Source organism: Leuresthes tenuis, unplaced genomic scaffold (assembly GCF_036924035.1).
Source record: "Leuresthes tenuis unplaced genomic scaffold, fLeuTen1.0.hap1 SCAF_21, whole genome shotgun sequence".
In the NCBI taxonomy this organism is placed as follows: Eukaryota; Metazoa; Chordata; class Actinopteri; order Atheriniformes; family Atherinopsidae; genus Leuresthes; species Leuresthes tenuis.
The window spans coordinates 29,354,475-29,360,474 of record NW_027325375.1 but is presented as its reverse complement, the minus strand read 5'-3'; positions in this window follow the sequence as shown (position 1 = coordinate 29,360,474).

Genomic DNA, 6,000 nt, shown 5'->3' with positions numbered 1-6,000 from the left:
CTGAATTTTCTATGAAACCCTTTGTTTTTGTAAAGCTCTTCCCCCTTTCTTATCTCTGGATGAAACCAGGCTGCTGCAGGGAGGGAGTTGGAGATTGTTGTAGGTTGCTTAGACACATATGCACCTGTGGCTGAAGCATCAACGGCTCTCCCCTTTTGCAAAAGCTGAACTTTATATTGATCTCTTGTGTGGTTCTTTCTGTTTAAGGTGGGACTTCATTAATAAGAACGAAAACCCTATCAGTTTATCTAAGGGGTAACTCTTAAAAACACAGCCTGGAGTTCTCCCCGTGCTTCAGTCTTGCACTTTTCTGACAGCAAAGCGAGGAGTTGTTTGTGCACTGCATATAAATAGAAGAATAAGTGATGTGATACGGCACAGGCCTCACTACAGGAGTCGGCTTTTGTTAAAAAAGTAAAGCTTGGTTGGTATTATCAACCTCCAAAGCACAATAATTTACTCAGACTCAAGTCTCACAATTTCAAAATCACATCAAACAGCACCAGTATATGCAGCATTTCTGCATATTTCCATACATGTGAGTGATGTGTTCTTGTAATGTCAGACATTAACAAGCCTTACTAGTCCCTTTTAGAAAGACAATAGAGCTAACATAAATGAGTTATCACAAGGCTGTCTTTCCGAGAACACAGCCCAAATGCTATAAATGATTAATAAGCTTCTTCTCTAGTCTTTCAGCTCCCAAGGGCCCCTGTCAGTGTCCGCCTTGCAGCTGAGATATAAGAATAACATGCCACTAGCCTCCGCGGATCCTTCCTCATCTCTTTGCTTTGTGCTCCATGTGTCATCTCACCTCTGTGTGCTACAAGCTCGGGGAAACACTGCATCAGTAATGAATGAGCAGCTCATGACCTTAATCCTGCTGTGATCTTTAGAGGTTCTTCTCTGCCCTGATCATTACGAATGCAGCGTTTTATTGAAAACTGCCTGGAGGCAGAGTGCGTTCCTTTGAGTCAAATTTACCTGAGACAAAACAAAAAGATGCTATTTCTGTGTTTCATTTGGTTTTTTCTTATGAATATTTTGAGGAACAGATTGCACACGAAGGGGATTTTCACATTTTTGGAAACGACTTCACCCTCTCCATTAAAATGTAAATCCTGCCAGTAAGGGGGAAGCCAGAAACCTTCTGACCACGTCGGTCTCTCAGCGCTCTCTTGAAAGCTTTCATGGGTGACATGATAATAAGTTGCCCGAAGCAGAGCAGCAACTAACTCTTCCAAAGAATACGGGAAGCTCGCCAGTAGGCTACGGATGCTCCTCAAGTGAGCAGATTCCTAGTGTTGGAGGGGAAAATGTGTCTCCTTAGGTGGGACGGACGTTCATCTCTCAATGGCTGCACTGTCAGAAGCTGGGCCAAAACCCTGAATGACCGAACAGGTAATTGGCCGGCATTCAGAGCCATGGCAGGTGGTTGTGGGCACAAGAAGGAATGTCAGAGCGATTCAAAGCCCAGATTCTGACATCGTCTCATTTGTCCTGCTGTCAGCTGTGGGGGGGCTCTGAGAGGTAACTTGCTTTTTATTTCTGTCTGAGGGTAGTCCATCTATAAAATCTGTCTGAAATAGTTTAACACAGGCAGAAAAGAGTGAGCGATCTTCTTCGTTTCATGCTCTGGTTCTGCTTTCAGTGCTAGAGATCACAGCATCTACACATTTTTGACCATTTGCTGACTCGGGAGCGCCTTCGATAACTATCGTCACTCAACGCAGTCTAGAAATGTAACCTGAAACTGCACTGGGGAAGAGGGGAGCCGCATAACCGCTTTGTGCACCATTTGATTTTCTCAAAATAATCTAATCTCGAATGGAAAATCACTGGTTCTATGTGCCAAATATGAGAAAGATCACCCAGGCTGTTAGCTATGGAGATCTGAAGCTGCCGTAATCCCAAATAAATGCAAAACGGCTAAATCAAATAAGTTTATATAATAACAGGAGCAACTAAAGCAGACAAAAAAATGTAGAATCAAATTTAAAAAAATAAAAAAAAGAATTTTCATGCTAAATTTAAGCTTACGTAAATGACGCTATTTATTTACTTTGCTGCTAAAATTTCAATTTAATATTTGATCTTAATTAAAATGTATTTAATTAACTTTTTTAAAATTCTTATTTCTGTATTAATTTACTTTATATCATATTGCTTTATTAATTCTCTCAAAATGATTCCATTTTGATTTCACCAGATATTTTTTAAACGTAATATTTGTAAATTATTTCATTCATAGATGTACTTACTTCTCTGTTATTTTCCCATTGAATTTTATCCCATAATGAGGCAGAAATGTAAAGAGAAAATGTGGAGAAAAGGCAAAGGGGAAGAGAGCATCTGTAAAGTATCTATGAATTAGATAAACTGCTAAATGGAGAAATCACAACAAAATGAAGAAATAAATCATTCTTAACAGGGAATTAACAGATCAATATAATATAAAGTAATACAGAAACAAATACACGAGTAACAAATCAACAAAGAAAGGAATTAAATATAATTAAAATCACTAATTAAATTGGCAAAGTATATAAATAGAGACATTAACAGAGTGCAGTTTAAAATAAAAGCAGAAACATTGATTTCTTTCACATTTTCTATGATTATTTCTGCTTCTTGCCCAATGACAGCTGGCATAGGCTCCAGAGAACTCAGAGCAGATGTGGAACAAGCAAAGGAGGCAAAATTACATTCAAAATAAGTCTAAAGGTACAACTAAAACAGAGAGAGAAGAGAAAATACGTCGACCCAGAAGTGCTGACGAAATGATCTGTTCAAAGTGTAATTAAGTGTAAGTGTTGTACAACAAAATGCCTCTCGTCAAATTCTAAATACTAAATTTTTGTTAAATCTAGAGTTCAAATGCACGAATAAATTATCAGAATTTCTTACCTGTGGATTTGAGAAAACGTCCCTTTTTTATGCTAAATTATTTAGAATTAGCTATAATTACAATAATTGTATAATTGCTTTAATCGACCATTACAATAATTATAATTTGTGTGACTCAATAACATTTAACAGTTTCTCTGGGCTTTAACATTATTTATCTTTTACTTGATTTTATGAAATGATAAACTGCACCAGCTAGCCAAAAGGCTACCTGACGTCTGTGGTACCTGCACAGGTGTTACAGTCAGACTCCATTAGAGACGTAAACAACGTTTGCAGTTAGTGAACATCGTTGAAAACACATTCGGGATAAAATAAGTACACAAATGTTCAGATATTTTAGCCCACTGGTGTTAGAAATAGAACATTTAATGCACAACTGCAGTATGAGACTCTCCCTCTTCCCTTTAAATGTAACATCTGACACATTTATACAAGTTTTTTTTCAATTTTCTATATTTATAAGTTACAGACTATAGAAGATTTTGAGGAGTATAAAAAAGAAATAAAGGAAATACCTAATATTTGTAGTAAAACACAGAAGCTTCTTAATTATTCTGCAGTATCTATCAGCATGGCAGACTTTATTTACACAGGATTATAAAATATTCTTTCCTGCACATCTGGATTAACACAGGATAATCTAACGGGTCACTATCAAACAACTAATGAGTAATAAGTAATTCAAATATACAGAAAATTCAAAATCTTTACTTACTTCTGTTGCTGAGCTCAGAGTAGGTGTTTGATTTTTAGTTGTTACCCAAAACCAATCCTGAATTCACTTGAGAACAGACCAAAAATGTAAAAAGTATGGATTGTCATCAATCCAGTAACCCCCATCCACTAAAGTGACGGTATCAGTGAGTGGGCGGGGGGGCGGGATCTTTGTGAGAAACTGCTGTTTTATAAAGATAAAGTCAGGTTATCTACTATCTGGAAGAAGCTGATTGTTTCTCGTTTCTTTTGGGCAACAGTGAAGACAAGAGAGGAAATCCCTGTTTCAACAATTCATAAAGGCTGCACAAAGGTCCAGAAGTTTGCAAAACTAACATAGATGAGCCGTATTTGCGTTGATTAAATATTTATGGGCAGAGGAAACAAAAATAGATTGTGGTTTGTGTGTAGAAAGGTTTCTTGCACACAACATTACTGGATGTGAGCACATCCAGAGGGCAAAACTGGGGTTGGCAGTCACAGGATTATACTAAAACCTCCTTTATTTACATAGATTTTCCTGTTTTTTTTAAGTCTTGACTCAGGAATAAAACCACTTAATCATAAAACACCACTTCATAGTTCAGAGTTTTTATAGACTTGTGGAAAATGTGGGCTGACAACACTTCTGTGAGATTATTTCCTCCTTATTTAACGGCTATCACTGGGCTCATCCTTTCATAATGTTCACAACAAGTTGTTGCAAAGAGAAGAGGGTCAGCATTGGTAAATACCTTGAGACTCGGGCCCTTACAATCACCAAGTTCGTAACTTTGGAGTGTTGATAGACTCAGATCTGACTTTCAGCAGCCACATCAAAGCTGTCACCAAAGCAGCTTTTTACCAACTCAGAACCATCAACAGAATTAAAGGTTTTCTCTCCCAAAAAGACCAGGAGAAACTCATGCACTCATCTCCAGTAGACTCCGTTACTGTAATGGTCTTTTAACTGGACTTCCCAAAAAGAGCTTTAAAAATCTGCAGCTCATCCAAAACGCTGCTGCTGGAGTTTTAACCAGGACTAAGAGATCTGAACACATCACACCAGTTTTAAAGTCTTTACTCTGGCTTCCAGCAGGCTTTTAAAATAGATTTTAAATCCCAGAATCTGTGATATGTTCAGAGAAAATAAACCCAGCAGAGCTCTTAGATCCAAGGACTCGGGTCAGCTGGTCCAGTCCAGAGTCCAGACTAAACCTGGAGAAGCAGCATTTAGCTGTTATGCTAAATTAAGGAGATCAAACTGTCACCAAATGTAGAGATTTTCAAATCCAGGTTAAAAACATTTCTTTTCTCATGTGTCTATGCATAAAATCAGCAGGATATCTGTTAACTTATCTCAACTGTTGCCTGTTTTTATTCATTTTATTTCTTTTATTTAATTCTATTTATATAATTTTACATATTTTTAATGCTTCTTCTGCTCCCCGCTGCAATGCTTTTATTTTATGTAAAGCACTTTGAATTGTTTTGTACATGAAATGTGCTACAAATAGATTTGACTTTGACTTTACAACCAGCCACTTCCAACAGAAATGACTGCACGGCTCCAACAGCACAGTCAGGAGGAGATTTAGGATCTGGATTCCTCTGCATGTTGGATTAAAATTCCTTTATTGTCGCTATACAAGAAGAACTTTCCCAGCAGTCCACGATGATGCATTTATCGGCATAAACTGTGCGGTCCGAGCTCACATTGTCATCTGTTCCGGTCAAAGTCCCAGACTAAGCTAGCTGTCATATTTCTGAGTGAGTAATTGCACTGGCCTCACACGTCACCGAAAATGTCCCCGAATGCCTTTAAAAATCCTCAGATCCATATGTTTATGTTCTCTGAGTAGTTTTAAACATTTGTCTTGTGACGCCGGATCAGAGTGATGCATTTTGCACTGCAGAGTTTGGACCGCCACTCTTTTCCCGACCTGGATCCATCTTTTTCTGCTTTTGACAAATGGCTGTAATCCTCCTGGAATTCGAAACAATTTCCATTTCATCTTTTTAGATGATTTAAAAAGTTTACCGCCTTGTCATCTCTGTTTAGGAGCTCAACTCTGGAAAACAAACAAGTCTGAGTCCTGCTTTTTGTCCCCTAGTTTGATATGTCAAACCAAGAGTAAGTTCTTTCCCAAAAGGACTCTTTTGACCGCAGAACACATGTCAACTGTTTCTGAGATGAGTCCACAGAACATGGTTGTGTTTCCACACAGAGTTGATAAATGGAAAATACAGTTTTCGGTTACATTTCTACATACAACAGAGGATTGTATTGAGATGAAAAGTGTTTCAAATGTACCCCAGACTCCCATGTGGCTATACTGGTGGACATGGCGTGATGGTTATCTCACGCAGAGAGCGCTAAAGGGCTACAGGCATCCA